A 21,679-nucleotide genomic window follows, 5' to 3' on the forward strand; every position below is an offset into this window, starting at 1 on the left:
CCAGGCCTTTCCTGCTGTGTCCTGGAGGAGAAAGGAAAATGAACTGATGGGGCCTTACAGATGAAACAAAACACCATGGAAAAAGCAATCTGTGTAGGAGAGGGGCTACTTTGCTTATATTTCTGTATCACAGTCCTTCACTGAAGGATGTCAGGGCAAGAACTCCAAGGATGGTCCTGGAGACAGGACCTGATGCACAGGTTGCAAAGGTGAGCTATTTATTGCCTTGCTGCTCACAGCAGTGCAGCCTGCTTTCTTAAAGTGACCAAGAACACCATTCCAGAGATAGCACCTCCCGTAGTGAACTGGGTCTAATCACATCAATCATCATTCAACAAAATTCTCCACACAGACATCCATACAGACATACACATCCACACATATTCACGCAGGCCAGGTGGGAGATTTTTCTCAGTTGAGGTTTCCTCTTCTCAAACAACTCCAGCTTGTGACAAGCTGACTTAAAACTAGTAAACACACAACCACAAAGTAGAATATTGTCATCTGCATCTCTGAAGATGCTTGCTCAGGAATTGTGTAGGTCTCTATCCATTCATGATACTTGCGTTTTTTTCCCATAAGATCAAGTTGTTTGAAGTAGAAGATACCCACAGTATAGCCACTAGAGTGTCATTTTTAAAAATGAAACTTTTTATTTTTATTATTCATTATTTCATTTTTAGCATACCAATAATGGGCTCGTTATCCTATTTTTATGTATTTAATTATACTTTGAGTTTGTTTACTCAACCCATTTCCCTCATTTGTTGTTCTGTATTCCTCTTTCAGGGTCCAGCACTTTTCTACCTACCTGCCAAATAACTCTTCCTCAGCTTTCTTGTCATGAGTTCATGTGTGTGCATGTGTGAAAATGTGTTTGTGTGACTATGTGAATATGTGCATATGTCTGGGTAGGTATGTGTCCCTCCGTGTGTATGTTTCTGTGTATCTGTGACTGTGTGACTCTGTGTGTGTGCATGTGTGTCTGTGACTATGTGAATATGTCTGTGTGTGCAACTGTGACTGTGTTAACATGTGCATATGTGAATATTTGTGTGTGAGTATGTGTCACTCTGTGTGTATGTCTCTGTGTGTCTCTGTGACTGTGTGACTCTGTGTGTGTATGCGTTCTGTGACTGTGCGAATATGTGTGCATGTGTGTCTGTGTGTACAACTGTGACTGTGTGAACATGTATGCATGTGTGTGTCTATGTGAGTATGTGTCTCTCTGTGTGCATGTCTCTGTGTGACTCTGTGTGTGTGCATGTGTGTCAGTGACTGTGTGAATGTGTGTATGTGTATCCATGACTGTATGTGAATATCTGTGTGTGAGCATGTGTCTCTCTGGGTGTATGCCTCTGTGTGTCTACAACTCTCTCTGTGTGTGTGTGTGTGTGTGTGTGTGTGTGTGTGTGTGTGTTTAGCTGCAGATTGAACCCAATGCCCACCATTTTCACTGTGATTACCAAATACACTCTCAGCAAGGGCTTAAGGCTTTGCCATCGAGCCTCTCAGTCTCTGGCTTCTGCTCCCATGAACCATCTTTATGGTACTGCCACACTCACTCCACCCCCACACCCCATACCTGCCTGTATGCTGAACACTATGCAGCTGCTCCCACCATAGGTACTTTGCATATGTGTCGCATCTGGTTTGAATACATCTCTCCACCGTCTTCCTCTCCCCTCCTAAATCTCGCTATTCATATCTAAGCCCAGGTGTTACTCACTCAAGTACTTCACTACCTTCCACCTTGTTCCTCCCATGAGAGCATTTATCATAACTGTACTCCTATCACAGGTGTGCAATCCATTTTAATTACCAACTCAGCAAAACCAGAGATAGAATCAGGTTCTTTTCAGTATTTATTCCTTTGGCTCCAGAAATACACCTGACATTGCAAAATAATTTTGGAAAAATGATAAATAATTCTTTGAAATAGAATAATGTAAATACTTTAAAAGTGTAATTTCCTTGGTTAAAAAATTAAAATGATTTCATTTGTCTGTATTTTTAATCATAGGTTAGGTAAGTGACTGTCAGCGTCTCAACGTGTCACCAAGGTCCTGATTTTCTCTACTCTAACTTTTGCTTGAATGTCCAATCAGAAGAATTTTGATTGCTGATGAAGCTGTTCTTTTTAGGTTGAAACTTACTACTGAGACTTTAGGGAATTTTTTATTTCATTTAGAGATTGCACCAAACTTGGACCAAAGTGGAGTTTTCTAATTCAGCAGCTGATTTATACCTTCAAATTAGCACATAATCTACTTTCACAGTTACCTCCTGGTTTTATGTTCCATAGTAATAATAAGAACAAATAATAACAATAATAATAGTAATAAAATATTTATGCCTCACACTTAGAGATGGTACAGGCATTTCTTGAATGCTGTTATGTACATTCTGGGATCCAGGTCTTAAGCGACAGAAAGGTCATAGGCTCCATACCTCATAGGTGGTCATGGGCCCTTAGGTAGGTGGTGAAAGATGCCTACACACATTGCTTCTTCACTGTTTCCTTTTCTAGGCCTGGAATCACTCCTGCTGGTGATATTTTCCCACCTCTATCCAAAGGCTGACTCCTTCCAGAGTAAGACAAGAAAAGAAAAGTTCTAGCAAGTTCTGTGTCAGAGACTAATATGTGCTACACTAGATTTCATGTAGATGCAGACTATGAAGTCAAAGGGTATCTCACTGAATAAAAATGGTGATATGTCTCAAATGCTTCTTTATACATACTTGCTGCCTATCAATTTTATGATGTCTGAATCAGTTGTGGAGTTTTATAGCAGGAAACGTGACAGGTGTTAGATGTCTTATGCCTTTTCACCTTTAACAAAATGAAGGTATATAGAAATATTGTGTCGTATTTGTATTAACTTTGAAGATACTAAGGGTTCCTATTTAGAAAAGTTTGCACAGTTATGTCTACTTTCACTTTGAAAAATTCGGAGTGAGCAATGAAAATTATTGCTACGCCACTTCTTCGAAAGGTGTGTGATAACGAGCACATGTCTGCTCTAGTTAGCTAATCAGTGAACTTTGAAGGGCAGTTTTGAAACTTTCCAACTCATGGTTTATTGCCTCAATTTCCTTGCTTCAGCTGGAGTGTTTTTTTTATTTCTGGAGGATGGCATTTGAAAACTAGATGGCTCTTACTCTGTTTTACAACAAGTTTTCATTCCTACCAATAGCTATAAATTGGTTTTCAGAGAAGGAACACCCGGGGGCCTATAGAAGCTAGACCAAATGATGGATTTCAATTACTTGCATTGGCTCATATACCCAAGATGAGCTACTTCTTTGGGGTTAGGTTACAACTTGGTTACTCAGAAACACCATTTTGCCCTTCTGCCAGTCCAGGCTTCCAGAATAACTGTTCAGTTTTTAATAGAAATAGAATTATGAAACTTGCAGGTAGCTGGATAGAGTTGAGAACAACTGATCTGAGTGGAATAATCCAAACCTGGAGAAACTAACATTGCATGTCTCTGCTCCTTTGTAGATGTTAGCTTTAATATTCAGATATGTGGCTTTACTTGGGATACCCATACAGGCCAGGAAATTAGTAATGGGCCATGGGGGAATTTCAAGGTAGAGGAATTAGACCATAAGCACATAAAGAATTAAGTATCAAATGGAACAGGAAGGGTTAAATGGATGAGGGATGGGAGTTTGGGGTAGATATAGGGAGAACTAACCAACACTAAAGGTCTTTTCATAAAGTCAGGTTCTGGAGTGAAATAAAGATCACCGGCAATAAATAGCCTTTTATAGTTGGGGTTCTAGTGAAACCTGCTATTCTTCAACTCTAAAATGAGTAATGGGGCTTTTTAATTGTTAGCCAGAGCTGTCTAATAGAAGCATTTATGATTCCAATATATGGTAATTCCATTTAAATTATTTTGAAATGTATTATATCCTTTAGGAAGCTTCAGTAGTTAAAAGTTTTCATATGACTTTTTGAGAGTAGGTTTTCTTGTGGTTATAAAAATGTAAAGTCATATTCCTCAGAATATCGACTACCAATTGACAGAGATTGATAAACATTTAAATGATAACAGTTTTGTGTTATCAAATGCTTCAAACAAATGCTTAAAGCAAGCATTTATAAAGTCAATTTCAATACTGCCTTAATATTTTTCATCAACTATCACAAAGAAAAGTTTCAGAAGTTTATTCTTTCAACCATGATTTAGTTTATTTAGTTGAATCTCACAAGCAATTTAAGAGGCCAACACTGAATACTTTCACCATAATATCACTAATGAAATATTTAATATGGATTGACAATACACTATTTATTAAGATAAAAATACATGGAGGAAGTTCATACTTAGGATTGACTCTGTGTACATTAAATACAAATAGGAACTAATTGTACATGGTCTCTAATTGAACCTAAATAAATGGTCATATTTTGAAAACCTGTTTTCAAAATTGGAAAACTTAAAGGAAATGGGCATCTTTCTGGATAAATATCATTTACCAAAATTAAATCAAGACCAACTAAGCAAATTAAACAGATCTATACCCACAGAGAAATGACTGTTGAGCTTGCCTAAAGGTTAAATGATTCTTCTGGGTTCCTGCTTCATGAGAGTCTACCGGACATTCTGCAGGACACAGAAAAAAAAAGTGACTGGCGAACTGCCAATGTAGGCAGACCTGTCTTTGAAGTTTCCTACTTCATGAAAAAGTCTGCTGGATACTATGGGCCTTTATGCTGAAGATGGATGCCCCAGTGGTACAGAAGAACTTTGGGTGATTGTCCAGGCATCAAGATGTCTCTGTCAATTCTAGAATCTGGATGTTGATTACAATGCACTTCCTGTTTACTTAGGTAATATATCCTTCTGGAGTCTTTGATGAAGTTGAAGAATAGTTATAATTATAGTTCCCCTTATTTAAGATAAAAGACAAAGTAGATATAAATATAGTAACTGTAATTATTGTTTGATACCCATTTTCTATATCTAATTTTACTATGTTAAAACCTTCCTTTTTATTTAAACAGAAAAAGGGAGGTGATGTGGGAATCCCTTCTGTATGCTGTGACTACCATTAATGAATAAAGAAAGCTGGCTTGAGCTTATAGCAACTCAGAACTTAGCTAGTTGAGGAAAACTAAACTGAATTCTGGGAGAGAGGAGGCAGAGTCAGGAGAGAAGCCATGGGACTGTCACCAGAGACAGACATGTGAAACTTTGCTGGTAGTCCATGACCTTGCGGTGGTGCACAGATTAATTGAGACGGGTTAAATTAAGATGTAAAAGTTAGCCAATAAGACGTTAAAGCTAATGGGTCAAGCAGTGATTTAAGTAATACAGTTTCTGTATGGTTATTTTGGGTCTGAGCTGCCGGGCAGCTGGGAAACAAACAAGTGGCTACCCTACAACATCTATAGAGTTACAATTTTTAAACATATGGACTTCAAAAAAGAGTAAATTTAAAATATTAATAATTTTATTTTAAAATTTAACACCATACTGAATAAAAGAATATTTGAAAGTATATCTCAAGTGACTTACTTTTAGATCATGTAGGTGAGTGTACATGTGAGCATCCACAGTGTCTTTCTTACATGCATTTGTAGTGTGTGAGACATACAGTCTTTCTATTCGCTATGTAAGTTATTAATGCTTTCAAATACAGATTGAAATGTTTTAAGAATTACTTCTTTTTAGAAAACATCTTAAAATTCAAATACAAATGTGTCATTCCCTTCCCCCTCTAATACCTATCATGTATTCCCATCTCTCATAATTATGGATTCTTTTCCTTTAATCATTACAGTCACACACACACACATACACACACACACACAAAGTTCATTTAGTGATACTTGTATGCATATGATTTCAGGGCTGACCTCTGGGTATTAGACAACCAGTTAGGGGGCTCATTCCTCAGGCAGACTATTTCTCTCATTTTCAGAATTACTTAGCTGCCATAGTTCCTCATGTGTGAGTGGTGTCCTGTGAGATTCGCTACTTCTATGTTAGTATGCTGATTGTTGTCATTTGTTCTGTTTTGGGGGGGGGCAGCCATAATTATTTGGCCTATTACTTCATAACTTAAGGTACAAAATCTTTTTCCTTTGTTTCTTTTCCCTAAAATGTACACTATACTAAAGATTTTCATTGTGTTTACACTTTATTATATGAGACATAATCTAGGGAATTCTTAATGTACAGAGGAGATTGCGTGTAGGCTATATACAAGTAGCATGCCATTTCAATGGGGAACTTGAGAATACCCATGTTGGTACTAGAACCAATTCCCCACAGCTTCCAAGAAATAGCTCTTACCAGAAGTTATATTAGCATTTCTTTGATAATGGTGGGAGTTAGGGAGCTCTGGCAGTCACCTTGAGTAAGCACACACTCTCAGTGTTGCATGGTGCTTAAATAGTTGTGTGGCACCATCAGTTCTGGCATCATCTGGTCAATAGCTGGAAAATTGTTATATAAACTGCCACAATTACAAAGTATCAATTTGGAAGTGTTATTTTATAAAAATGTGTTTCAACCCTCTGGAGACAGTATGCAATGTGGTGTGATTCTGGTACAATTCCTGTGGCCATGACACTGTTTTTCCACATGAAGGAACGGGAATGAATGACCCACTGAGGATGTTTCTGCCTGCGTCTCTGGGCTCTGCTAGTTTAGATATTCCAGTTCTTAAAGTAGAGAAAAGAATTGCCAGTCTAAAGGATCTAATTTCTGCCACCAGACAGCCCCACTGAGTCCCATGCTAGACAAAGCCTAGGGTTCTAGAATAAACACATCGCCCACCATTGTCTTTCCCCTACCATTTATAACCCGAGGAAAGAAATATCCAGCAGTAGTCTGGAGGAGCTGTTCCAGACAGTAGATGGAGAGTGAGCAGAGTGATGTAAGGAGTTCTGAGATGAGGTTCAGAGATTCCATCTCAGCTGGTATTTTCCCCAGACACTGTGGGTACCCTCTGATGGTCCTTGTTTTGTCTTCTCATGTGCTTCAGTGTGTCCAGGATGATTAATTTTAACATCTAGATCTGAGTACAGAGCTATTTACTTTCCACACATAACCGTCTATGTTACATCTATTATCTTTTTCTCCCCATTGTGTTTGTTGTATACGCCTGTCTCCTTTTGGATCAGGTAAGCACTGATGAGCTTTCTAAATTTGTACATGGAAATTTGTGAGTGACAATATGTGTTAGCTGTATGTGGACAGGCAGAGTCATGAGGAGTTGTCAATCAATTCCAGAGCTTCAGGGTTTCTTGGGGCTGACTCCACCCAACTGCCAATATACTTTTGACCTTTGATTCTTGAGTCTAAACTTCTGGGATCCCAATTCAAACCTAAGGCATGTTATTACGAACCCCATTTCTTTTGATTCTGGAATTCTATTAGCAAAGAATGCAACACCTTGGTTTTAATGAAATAGTATTGCTAAGACTATAGACCCATAAACACAAAAAGAAAGCTTATTCTTGTTTTACTAGTGTACAAACATGATAGAATCTATTACTTACATTTTTTCTTGCTTCATAAATTCTTAATTTCAACTTCTTTTTATTTAAATAACAATGAATAGGTTTACATGTTGAGTAAATACATTTGTGAGCAAAACTTTGCATTTTCACTTTTGTCCATATCATGGATTTTTGTTATATATTTTTATTTAGAGACATAATTTCACATAGTGCACATAGCCCAGAATGGCCCCTAACTTCTTATGTAAAGAACAATTTGAGCTTCTGATCCTTCTGCCTCTAATAGTTGAGTGTTTGGATTAGAGGTGAAATAAATATTTCAGCTGTAATTGATTTTTTAAAATAAAAATCACTACCTATGCAGGACGATCAAGTCTCCAGTTTGCCAAACACAGGGCATTCTTCAGAGCAGAGTCTCTGTCTCTCAGTCTGCCAACCCATTGCTTTCCTACAAAACATTCATGTGTGTACAAACAGTGATTCAGGGTAGCTATGAACACAAAAACTGTAAATTAAGTTAAAATATTATGAGGTTTGTGTTGTATAATTTTGTTGTTCTTGTTTTCTTTTCTTATTTGGTTAATTTAATGGTTAGTTCTTGAGTGTGAACTTTATAGATGACAACATGGCCCAGAGAAGACAAAAGTTGGTAGACTCCTGTGTGGTCTTAAATTGAAGAAACTGCTTGACCCCAGTTTTTCTGTTTTCTGACTCTAGCTCTCCAAACTTTTCAACCTTCTCTTTTGTTCCTCTGTAGTAAGGAGTTGCGGGCAGGCCTGCTTTTCGTCCTGCCCAGCTCCTGCATGGCTAGCTTAGTCCCAGAAATAATAACACACAAGTTATATTCATTTAAACACTGCCTGGCCCATTATCTCTAGAGAGTTAGTTACTGACTAACTCTCATATCTTGATATTAACCCATTTCTAATAATCTCGTGGTAGCACCACGAGGTAGTGGCTTACCAGAAAAGATTTAGCATGTCTGACCTGGTGGCTGGCTCCATGGCGTCTGGCTCATTGCCCTCTTCCCAGCATTCTATTCTGTTTACTCCGCCTACCTAATTTTCTGTCCTATCAAAGGGGCCAAGGCAGTCTCTTTATTGACCAATGAAAATAACACAATAGACAGATAACCCTCCTCCATCATTCCTCTTTCATTCAAAACTATCATTTCAAACCCTTTCACTTTTTCTTATGAAATTACATTTCACTTTTACATTATAACAAACTCTTTCACACCATAAAAACCCCAGAAGGTACTCCACAGAATAAAGAAGGTAATTAGTTTGAAAATATTAGATACTTAATAAAAATAACATCCATTTTAAGATTACAATTCAGACTTTACTTTCATTAAAGAAACATTGATTAAGACCTTGATAAATTATAATGTAGATATAAAGCTGTGATTTTTTTTAATTTCCTGAGCAAAATGTTCAATAAGACAAAAAGTTCGATCATTTGGGATGATGCTTCAACATTTTAAAAACAATAGTTTTGTTACTTCATAACAATCAGGAAATTGTCTTAAATATAAGAATCCTATTGGAGATTGTCATTCAATGAAACCTCTTCATCCCATCCTACATAATAATGTATTTATGGAAGCTCCAATCTCTGTTGTAGTCATGTGTCTCGCAATGACACTTTGTTTAACAGCACATGACGAAAAAGACAGTGGTATCTGGGAGAGTGTGTTCTCTAATGATTCTGTCAACATCCCGATGTATGTAAGCACATTCTATAAGGTATACTAACAACACTGTAGATATATATCTCAACAACTGCCCAAGCATACTTTTTGGAAAATGTATTCCCAGAGCATGGCTGCATTTTCAAAAGGTAGGAAAGTTAAAGTTGAATCAGCAGAATGGGTCCTAATCCATCATAATTAATGTTCTCTTAAGGAAAGAGAACTGAAGGACAACATAGAAAACTAAGCACAGAAGTTAAGCAAGAAGGCAGCCATCTGCAAGCCTAGCAGAGGGACGCCTGAGCAAGTCAAATTTGCCACTGCTTTGGTCCCAGAAGTCCTGCCTGAGGCTGATGCAAATGCAGTTTTTGGTGTTTCAGGCTCTTGGATTAGACTTTTATTATTGCATTCCCAGCAAACTCACAAGCAGGCTAACAGCGAGTGCCTACGTGTCAAGGAAGGTGAAATTTGGAAAGGACATAGAACTTGTTTCATTTTTTTTTCTTGTAGGTATTCAGGGCCTGGTGAGATAAACTCTACTCTTTAAAATACCAACACGCCTTTCAAAGTTCCCTTTGAAAAGGTTATTTCAGATCGTTCATTTCTACCCATACTTTTTGTTCATTGTCGAAAATTATCTTTTTGTCCCCCAGCTTAGCATTTTCATTTGACTACACAAATAGGATTTATAGAGTGTTCACGCAAATGTAAAAACCAAATTGTTCAGTATGCGGTGAGACGAAAGGAGAGTGTGGGAGGGGAGGGGCCAGGGTGGAAAATGAAGTATAATACAAGCAGGCTAAATCACCCTCTGTTTCCATCCAGAGGGCTCAGGTTCATAGCGCAACGCAGCGGTCTCCACTGTTCGGTGGAGATCTTGTGGCCATTCAGGTGGGACTCAGGCAGCATTTGCTGGCCACCATTTTTTCACTTCTGTGTGTGATCCAAGATGTTCTTGCCAATTCATGTATTTTTTTAAGCTTCAGAAAAAGTTGAGGTTATTTTCTGAAGTTTTATTAATTTAAAAATTAGCTCTTAAATTTGATTTTTTTCAGTTTCTCTATGTAAGATATTAATTCATTGAAAAAAATAACCATTTCTATCATGAGCATTTGCTGCTCATAATCATGCCATAGAATGCTCCTGTAGATAGCTTATAAATGGAATTAGAAGTTATTTTAATCATATTATATCAAACATATAATACACATTAGGGAGAATCAAGGGATATCTAATATAAATTATATTTGTTCTCCAATTGATATGATACTTAACTTTTTTTTAATCTCATAGATTATGTAATTCAAGTACATATATAAATGTAGACTTTAGTTCTCTTTGAGAATCTTTTTCTGAACCAATAATTATCTTTGTAAAAATTATTTGTTACAGTTGGCTGACTTGCTTGTCTTTGTTTCTTAACTAGAGCCTTGCTATATAACTAAAGACAGCTTCCTTGGAACCATCTTGCTTCTGCTCTTGACTACGGGGCTCCATGGAAAAAAAGCAACACATCCAGCTGTATTTTTGTTTTATTAAGGCTTTCATAGTTACAAGATTTGTCACTCAGTAAAATGGTAGAACTATTAGAGAGACTTGTTAAATTAAATCATCTTATATTTTTTAAGACGTATTAACTATGCATATTAGTAGGGCTCACGTGCTATTTCCACGAACACATGTAGAGTTTACATTGATTAAATGTACTTCTTCCTTATATAATTTCTCCCCTCCCACACCCTTTTAGCCTCTAGAAATTCACTGTATTGAATTTTAGTCAACTTTTTTTTTTTTAAAAAAATAAGCATTCACATGAAAGAGAACTTGTGATATTTGCCTTTCTGGGTCTGTCTTATTTCATTTACTTTTTAATTAGCCACCAGATGGAACTTAATCTCTTGAGAGACTGCACAATGTTGGTCACTGCATGGAAATTAAAAGTCCCCTGACCTAGCACAGAGTTGCTTCTGGGAAAGTATTATTTAACTAAATGGAGCAACAGCACAGCAGATGCCACGGATTTATAATTGCTGGTTTCTGAAGTTGGTATCACCTCACTTTCCCCCAACTTTGAAATCAGTGGACTTCCCAAGACTGCTGTCACTTTACCCATGGGTGTGCCTACACTACTGCTTGAAAGAATGACACATGTCGGCAAAACGCTGCACTTGATGTTGCTTGCCTAAGCACATCTGGCATCTGCTCATATGAGTGAGCATGCTCCCAACTGCCAGCTCCTGCATCCAGGTGGCTGGTACAGATGTGCAACTACTGCACAATCACAGGTTCTTCCCGCAACAGCTTTACACCATGAACTGTCTTCTGTTCTTTTCAAAGCTTCCGAATCACTTTAAAATGGTCCTCATATTGTGTTTTCTCTTACACATAATTCTCAAAATGTCTAATCTTTGTAGATTACACGGCTTGAGGGTCGATGTTATTAATGATTTCTTTTCTATTCTTGTTGTATGCGAAGCAACTCCCAGATCCTAGAATGCTACTCAGTACGGGTGAAGCTGCTGGTTGGACACCAACTTGATTTCTCCCTGCTTGATGACAAAATATGTGCTGTCTTCAGCAATAAGGCATTACCATCAGGTTATAGAGGGTAACCAAAAGCTTTGGCAATATTCTGTGATATTTGTGGGGGCAGTTGTGGGAACCCTTTAGTCAATGATTCAGAAAACTGTAATCCATCTCTAGAACTGGAGATTTTACTTAGTGTCATAAGGTATCTAGTTGAGGCATGTGTTTCCCATTATACGGTGACTCCATTTTAAATTCCTTTCATATTACATATTTAAAGAAACTTCTGCGATAGTAAGTTTTTATATAGCTTTTAGAAAGGCCTTTAGTCTTAGAACAGTAGTATTTGATTTTACCCTAGGTCTCTGGGCTATTCATACTCGGGCTCATGGTCATCAAAGCAGTCTCAGGTATGAGTAGGCCTCAAGTCAAATCAGATATTGGTTGTTTGCTCCCACAGGCTTTGTGCCACCTTTGGACAAACATATCTTACAGGAAAGACAACATTGTCTTTAACAATGGGACCTTTCTGTCAGTTGTTGGAGAATAACCTATAGTCTTGGCAAAATCCCGAGTTGGTTGGGAGTGGCCATGAAGTACATTTAGTCAACAACTCGTTTATATGTGTGCCAGTCCTAAGACAGGAAGTGTCATTTGGCAGCAAAAGATGGCTAGTTGTAGCTCACTCTTTCCCATTATTGGGTGATTTCATTTAGATTGCCTTCATATATGTTTTATTTTAGGAAGCCTCCACCGCATTAGGTTTTCGTATTACCCTCCTAATGGCCCTTAATTTTACTCTCTCTCTCACTGTCCCTCCTATGTTTTCCTCCTCACTTGATACCTCCATTTCAATCTGCTCCCCCCACTATATATCTGTAACTGTCTATTCTATTTCCTTTCTCTAAGGATATTTATCTGCTCCCCACTAGTCCCTTACTCTATACCTAACTTCTGTGGTTGTATGAATAATAGCTTGATTATCATTGACAGCTAGAGCTAATATCCACACACAAGTGAATACATACCATATTTGTTTTCTGGGTCTGAATCACTTCACTCAGTTTGACTTCTTTTTTAATTCCATCTTTTACTTGAAAATTTCATGATTTCATTTTTAACAACTAAGTAATACTCCAGTATGTAAATGTACCATATAGTCTTAACTTTTTCATCTGTTGAGGGATGTCTAAGTTATTTTTGATTTCTAGCTATTATGAATAGAGCAGCAAGGAAGATAGTTGAGTGTTTCTGTGTTAGGATGGTATGTCCTGTGGGTATATGTCCAACAGTGGTATATCTGGGTCTTGAGGTAAATCTGTTCCCATCTTCCTGAAGAACTTCCACACTGATTTCCATAGTGGTTGCACAAGTTTGTACTCCCACAAGCAACAAATGAGTGATCTTTTTATTCCACATTCTTGCCTACATGAGCTGTCACTTGTTTTATTGATCATTCTGATTGGTGTAAAATGAAATATCAAAGTAGTTTTGATATGTATGCCCTTGATGTTTCCCAACCATTGGAATTTCCTCTTTTGTAAATTCTTTGTTTAGATCTGTACCCCATTTTTAATTGGGTTAGTTTTCCTTTTCATATCTAGCTTGTGTGTGCTTGTTTGTGTTCTTTATATATTTTGAATGTTAGCCCTCAATTGGAAGTGTAGTTGATAAATATATTTTCCCATTCTGCAGGTTGCTGCTTTGATGGAAAGATGCTGTCCTTTGCCTCACAGAAGTTTTTTTGATTTAATGAGGTCCCATTTATTAATTGTTGATCTTAGTGCCTATGCTAATAGTGTTCTGTTCCAAAAGTATTCTCCTGTGCCAACAAATTTAAGGCTACTCTCACTTTTTTAAATATAATATTCCATGTGTCTGATCTTTTCCCCATTTGAATTTGAGTTTTGAACAGGGTGATAAGTAGGGATCTATTTTCACCCTTCTACATACAGGTGTCCAGTTTGACCAGCATCATTTTTTGAAAATGCTGTCTTTTCCATTGTGTATTGCTGGCTTTGTTATAAAAATCAGATATGTGGATTTTTGTCTGGGTCTTCACTTTGATCCCACTAGTCAATGTTTCTGTTTCTGTGGCAATCTCAGATATCCTCTAGCACTATAGTTCTATAGTACAGCTTGAAATCAGGTATAGTGGTTCCTCCACAGTTCTTTTATTATTCAGGATTATTTTAGCTGTCCTGTTTTTTTTCTTGCTTTGTTTTTATATGAAGCTGAATTTTTTTCTTTCAAGACCTGTGAAAAACTGAGCAGAAATTTTGATGGGATTGCATTGACTCTGTAGATTGCATTTGATAGAATATCATTTTTACTGTATTATTCTTACCAATCCATGAGCATGGGAGATTTCTCCATATTCTGATATCTTCTTCAATTTCTTTATTCATTGTTCTAGTTTTTATTATACAAGTTTTATCTTACTTGACTAGAATTATCTCAAGATATTTTATATTATTTGAGGCTATTGTGAGGGGTATTGTTTTTCTGATTTCTTTCTCAGTCCATTTGCCATTTGTTTACAGGAAGGTTACTGATTTTTTTTGAGCTACTTTCGTATTCTACTACTTTACTGAAAGTGTTTATCAGATATATGGGATACCTGGTGGACTTTTAGAGTTACATAGATATCTTTATCATCTCCAAATAAAGATACTTTTACTTCTTCCTTTCCTATTTGTATCTTCTTGATCTCCTTCAGTTGTCTTATTGCTAAAGCTAAGACTTCAAGTCTTTATATAATTTTTTAAATAAAATTTCCATTATTAAAAACATTTTAAAAAATTAAATTCTGAAATTTTTATTTATAATTTGTTTTTCTTAGAAGAACCTCTACAGACACATTTGGCATAAGTCTCTCATTTCCTGTCCATGTCCAAACTTTATCATTTTCATAGAAGTCGGGACATAATCATAACCAAAATGACTTATGCATTTAGCTTCCTTCAGCAACTAATGGCATGAACTGACAGCTTCTTCAGGTAGTGCTAAAATTTTACTCTCATGGGTAAATTTCCATGTGGCATTATAGAATTTCTGCCCCCAAGAAAGTAGTTATTGGATTATCCTTCAAGGAAGCTCAGACATCCTTCAGGAGAAACAGTAGTGTGGCTGAAGTTCAGGGTGAAGGTTCTCTGTAGATAGTGTGTCCTGAGCAAACCACCTGCTGCAAGAAGAATGGATATTTGTTGCTGTGGTTGTTTATGTGTTTTTGAAACCAAGAGTCATGTTTTTTTTGTTTGTTTGTTTTTATACTTTATCCTAAAATACTTCGGGTTAGAAAGGTAAAATTTTAGGTAGAAATACCCTTTGGGAAGGCTCTAGTACTACAGAACTTGCCAAAGTTTTCTGGTGAACAATTGCCAGGCTCCCTTGTTTCCTGAAATACAAGTTACATGCTCCTATGGGTAAGTTAGAAGGCGCGGGTCTTCCCCATTGGCAAGGTACCTTAGAAAGGGCTAGGAGTCAAATTTTACTATCCCTAAGTTCTCACTTGTTTGTGGATACAGAGTTTCCCTGGTAACCATCTAAATGTAGAGATTCGTAGTCTAGTCAGGACCTGAACTTCCTTTCCCTGTGCTAACTGGGAAACAGGTGCAGACATTAACTTCTAACTATAATTACGTCTGAAAACAAGGATAATGGAGATGTAGAATATTTCTTCTGACTTTAATGCACTGTTATTTAAGGAAAATCTAGTGTTTTATTAAAGTAAAGTTTACTTAAATAACATGACAGATATAAATTATTTGTACTCTTGAAAGTTGTCATAAATGTGATGAATTATAAAGTGTAAATAACCCATACTATGAAACAAAGGTATGTATGGCTTTTTATATGAAACAAGAACTAGGGTAATGTGTATCAAAGCAGTGCCTTGCACAAAATATATTTATTTATATTAAATATAAATTTATATTAAATGTAAATAGCTTCTGGGTTAGGGATGAGGGCATATGTTCACTTCTTTCAGCTTCTGGACCCATCTAATTTTATCTTTTTCTATTTTTTACTTTTTATATTTATCTATTTATTTTTATCCTTTTTTAACTCCACAAGTCCTTTAAATATAAATTATGTCTTCCAACTTTATGTTTTTAATGGAACTGCTGGGTGTGCAAATGTTTGGATCCTTGTGCCTGTATCTGTTTCTTGTACCTTTTCTTGGGATCTTTTCCTTCCATTTGTTTTGTTCTATTCCAGTATGTTCATTTTTTCTTATATCATATCATACTATTCTATATTCTATTCTAATCTATTCTATTAATTATTGATTGAAACTCCTTAGCATTTTGTATTATCTAATGAGAGACAGAAAAGTGGATGATCGAGATAGTAGGAATTGGGAGGAGTGGGGGGCATAATCAGGACACATTATGTGGGAAAATAGCTATTTTCAATAAAAGAAGGATTTTTGGTTTCTTCCAAGATGAATGCCACTGTTGCGCCATTTGGGTCATTCTTCATGGAGAGTTGCTATTGTGGTCTGTAGTCATTGCAATGGAGTAGGACTGTTAATTGCTTTTCTCACCTGGCAACTTGCATAGCACTTCAGGGTAATGGAGAACCAGTTTTAGGGAAGAAGCTTTCAGGTCAGTTCCAGTTTGATTCTTAAAAGTCTTGTATCCTAAGTGCTTGGTTTTTACTGCAATAGGGTTTATCTTCAAATTCTGGTAAACAACCAAAGGTAGTAATAACCTATATTGTTTGGGGACTCTCTTAGACTTCCTTAATTGACAATTCCAAGGGCCATTTTCCTTGTCTGGAACTCTGGCACTGAGATTTTTGTTAGGCAGGTTATGGATCTTAGGGAGAATATGATCCCCCAAGTAGCAAAACATTCCTCTCTCTCTCTCTCTCTCTCTCTCTCTCTCTCTCTCTGTCTCTCTGTCTCTCTGTCTCTCTGTCTGTCTCTCTCTCTCTCTCTCATTCTCTCTGTTTGTGTTCATTTAAAGTAAGCTTAAAAAATAATAAACTTCCATATATCTTTCTCAAGTGCCATAGTGCTATTTATTTCTCTCCTCTTCTGTATTACTCCTTCCACTGCTACCTCAGTTAAAATCACCATTCCATTTTCTCTGTTTGTTTAAAATATGATTTGCCTAACATTCCATGAGAGCCCAAAAATTTTCACAGTCTTAGAAAATAAAATCCTAAATCTTAGTGTGGTTTCATTAGACTTTAACGACCCTTTCTGGTCTGGTTTGTGATTTCAGACCTTGTCTGGTTGGAATTTACATTATCTGACTTCCTAAATTACGATTTCCCCCTTTGCTTTCACATGCTAAGATTGTCTTAGTCATTCATATCCTGTCCCTTTTGCTAGAAACATTCTTTCTGCATAATTTGAAATCATTCTCTTCATCTTGTCATTAGGTTAATGTGTAACTTTCCTTGACAGCCATGATAAGGTTCTCCTCCACCCTCATCTTTCCTCACTCCTCTATCCACACAGCTGCATCCTGCTCATCTTGTATTGTTTTTCTTTTATTTTTGAGATGCCTCAGACCCTTTTCTAGGAATCAAAGCTGAGTTTCTTTTATTTTCTTCAGTGTTATGACTCTGTAGTCGTATTTCCTAAAATATCATAATTACCTGTGCTGATAGAAGGCTTTAAGCACTGCCCAAGCAATTTTTAAATTTTTGATTATCTTTGATTTTTTCCACAACCTCTCCAAAATTTAAAGACTGAAAATTATCGTATCATCTTATGCAATCCCATATTTTCATGTGGGAGACTGAGTGAAGGTCAGCCTGGAATTTGCTAAGGTCATATAGCTAGCTGCAGACACACTGAGAACACCTTTCTTTCTGCTTAAGCTGTCTTTCCTCAGTCTGATTGTTTAAGCTTCTGACGTTCCTGGAAGGACGATGTCTTGTTATCTGATAAAGAGCAAACTTTGTTATAGGTGAATGCCCAGAGTAGCCCTCCAAAGGAGCAGGCTAATTTTAAGTGTAATTCCCTTTAATAAAACAATAGCTCTTAACCCACTCTGTTCTGAATCTTGGAGCTCTACACATAATTTTGGAGTTGAACTGTCTGTTTTCTAATAAATCCTGTATAAAGCAAGATATGTCTTAGAGGAAAAACAATCTGTAAAGGACCTGTTAGGAATACCAAGTATTGTTTGGTTTTAGATGGAAGACCCACTGTATTATATCTTCTATTAATTTTTGAGGTATAATTTTTGAATTGAATTCTAAATTCAGAGTCATTATGGGATATTTTTACCTCTCTTATGAATCTCACTTATTCTCTTACTGTATTTGATATTTTAAAGGTAATTATTGTATTCATCTAAGAGCAGAACATCTCATAGAGTTTTTCTCAGTACTATTTTTATGTTCAGGTAATTAAGTTTGAGGTCTACATGGAAATAAAACCACATTCTAAGACATGTATTCTTTCTACTTATAACTCTATCAATAAATATAGTGTAATTATTTAGACTGGCCATAAATTAAAAGGAAATTTTAAAGATAGATGTAAATAAAGGTTTTGAAAATGTCCTCTTTTTGCAACAACAAAAAATTCTTTTGCCTTTGTCTTCTAAGTGATATACTGATAGGCATTCATTGGGATTCTATTTTTTTAAAAGTCTTACAAGCCAAGCTTGGTGATGTAGACCTTTAATCCTAGCACTTAGGTAGCAGAGGCAGGCAAATTTTGGAGTTCAAGACCACTCTGGTCTCTAGAGTAAGTTCCTGAACAGCCGGGGCTGTATAGAGAACCACTGTTTCATACAAGAGATGTACAAACAATAGCAAAAAGCTTCACCAAGAGATCTTCAATATTTGCTGGATTAATATACAAGGGTGACTGTTGGCTCTGAGCTCTTGGTTTCCATGATGTCTACATTAGAGATGATTTTTTTCTACTTACATAGCATTTTATTTAGAATGATGCATACTAGGCATAATTCATCACTTTTGTCTTACAGGGCTAAGTACAGACAGGCCACATTTTATAACAGCAACTCAGCTGTTGGTGTCAACACAAAGGAGATATAGCTTCTGCTTTCGTGATTCTTTCAGATGTATTTAGCACACTGCTTGAATATGGTGGACAACTGGAGAATGTTTCTAGATTGATTTGGAAACATATTGTGTGATTCTTTTAGCTATAAAAGCAGTGAAGTGACCAGGCAGAGGCGACTCCTCCCTGCGGAGCTCTCCCGAATCCCGTCCCAGTCTTTATCCAGAACCCTCATCTGGCGATGGATGGAGATGGAGGCGGAGAACCACGTTGGAACACTGGACCTAGCTCCCTAGGTCCAAATGAGAGGCAGAAGGAAAGAGAACGTGAGCAAAGAAGGCAAGGGCAGAGGAAACCTTCATCCGACGTTGGATGGCGATACAGATGGAAACCCATATTGGAACACCGAACTGAGCACTCCACGGTCCAAATGAGGAGCAGAAGGATGAAGAAAATAAAAAAAGTAATCAGGACTGCGAGGGATGCGAACACCCACTGATACAAGGGGACTGATATAATGAGAGTTCACCAAGGCCTGTTGGACTGGGACTGAACGAGGACGTGATCCAACCAGATTCTCTGAATGTGGCTGGCCCGGAGCCTTTTTGAAAAGCCATTGACAATGACACTGGGACTTGCTTCCTCTGCACATACTGGATTTTGGCGCTCCAGTCTGTTTGGACTCTCACCTTCCCTGGACCTGGAGGGAGGGGGGAGGAACTTGAACTTCCCACAGGGCAGGAAACCCTGACTGCTCTAGGGGATGGAGAGGGAGGAGGAGAGGGAGTGGGGGGAGTGGGAGGGTGTTGGGAGGAGGGGCTGAAATGGAAACTTTTATAATTTAATAAAAAAAATTTAAAAAAAAGCAGTGAAGTACCAGTTCTTATCATTTTTGGAGCGAGAAAGGAATAAGGAGATGGAGGTGATGATGAGGATGGGAGAGAGCTCTGCTCTTAAACCATGTGGTGTGGGAGAATTGTTTGTATTCTGTCAATCATGTATTTTAATAAAACGCTGATTGGTCAAGCAGGAAGTATAGGTGGGTCAACCAGACAGGAAGTAGAGGTGGGGCGATGTGAACAGGAATATTCTGGGAAACAGAAAGCTCCCTCCACCACTCCTGGGCAGACCACTGAAGAGGCAGCATGTAACTTGCCCAGCTAAAAAAGGTACCAAGCCATATGGCTAACGTAGATAAGGATAATGGGGTAATATGTGTCATAAGAACTAATAAGTAGCCTGACCTAATGGGCCAATCAGCTTTATAACTTATAGAGATCTCTGTGTGGTTGATTTTCTCTGGGACTTGCCGGCTGTGGGGTACTGAGCGGGACAGAAACCCCAACAAGCCGGCCCTCATGTTACGACCATGTTTATCTAAATTCTTTAGATAGCAAATATTCTAGTGACTCTAAAAGGACACAGTTTGGGACTGGTATCCAATGTCAACAGGTGGTTTTCTTTCTCATTTGATGCTGAAACAATCCGAGACAATTTCAGAGGCCCCCATTCCCCACCCCAGGACTTTTCTGAAAAGTCCTAGTGACCTCACAGGAATGGTTACATGGTTAATATTAGAGTTCTTTGGCCTTTGGCATTTAGAAGCCAGAGGCAAATTCCATAGAAACCCAAAAGGAGAATCTCAGAACATTTAAAATAGAGATTTGCTGATTTTTATTTCGTGTGTGTGTGTGTGTGTGTGTGTGTGTGTGTGTGTGTGCTTGCCTTTAAGAATGTATGTGCACCGTGTAAGTTCCAGAAGAGAATATTGGATCTGCTGGTATTTAAGTTAGATATTGTTATGAGCTCCCATGTGAGTATCTGGGAACCAAACCCAGGTCCTCTTCAAGAGCAGAAAATCTCTTGTCCACATAGTCATCTCTCCAAACCCTCCCTGGTCACTTTTAATGTAAAAGGAACTAAGTTTTTAATTAGAACAATTATTAAAACCGAGTCAGCTTAGTTGCCACCTTGACTACACCAGGAATTAACTAAAACCCAAATGGGTGGCCATACCAGTAAAGCATTGTTTTCTTAATTAAATTATTTGAAATGGGAAGTCCTACTTCTAATTGCCTCCTAAAGGTTGTAGTATCCATTTTTAAAATGTGCCTCACCTTTACTTGTAGCCTACTTAAGGACATGGGCAAAGAAAGCTTGCTTCTTCAGGATTCCAGCACATACTGAAGACTAACTGATATCCCTACTCACGGACTGAACAACTACTGCATTCTTGGGCCTTCCATTTTGAGACAGTCATTGGTTCAGTGACTTTTCCTCCTGTCTTTGTCCACCACTCCTTTTGTGACCTTGATGTTAGAAAGTACCTTTCTGTTCATAGCTACAGTATGTTGGGTGCCTTGAGTTGTGTTTAAGGGTTCCTCTTCTTTGCACTGTGTGATTCTTCCTAAGCAATTGCCCAGGGAATGTAAACACTCTGGTGCTGCTACAGCTGCAGTGTGACAATTGCCCTTGAGTCTTTTCCTGTCAGATGGTTTAGTCTGACCCTAGCAGGAAATGCTTAAAAATAGACCTCTAATGCTGAGAAGGTCTGGGAGACATTTCTGTTTCTCTTTGTATTTTAAACTTTTCCTCTTCCAGCCAGTTTATCAAGCGAAAGAGCTATTAACCTAAATGAGACTATATTATGTCTAATATGAGTTTTTTTTCCTCATTTGTCCTTAAGTTCCTCATAAGCTAAGAGGTAGGCTATCAGCAGTGCAAGCATGTTAGTGATGAATTATGTTGAACCTTTGAACAACACATTTTTAAAGTCATTAATGTAGAGATTTCTTAAGAGGCGAGGAAGATAATTCAACACAATCACTTCTTGGTCTGGGTAGACACAACCAACTGGTAGCTATGTGAGTCTCTAAGTCCAGGCATGGGAGGAAGAAAAGTCTATAGCTCCATGGCATCCCTTATGGTTTGGGTGGGCAGGATTCAACCAAGTGTCACCTGTGTCCCTGCCAAGGCCCCA

At 37.6% G+C, this 21,679-nt stretch overlaps 1 pseudogene; it reads left to right on the forward strand.

The window, feature by feature from the left end:
- The first annotated feature begins 9,126 nt into the window (after positions 1-9,126).
- LOC125394621 (grpE protein homolog 1, mitochondrial-like) overlaps positions 9,127-21,679 on the forward strand; it is a 72,320-nt pseudogene continuing 59,767 nt past the window's right edge.

This window comes from Myodes glareolus, chromosome 1 (genome assembly GCF_982192425.1).
Source record: "Myodes glareolus chromosome 1, mMyoGla1.1, whole genome shotgun sequence".
NCBI lineage: Eukaryota > Metazoa > Chordata > Mammalia > Rodentia > Cricetidae > Myodes > Myodes glareolus.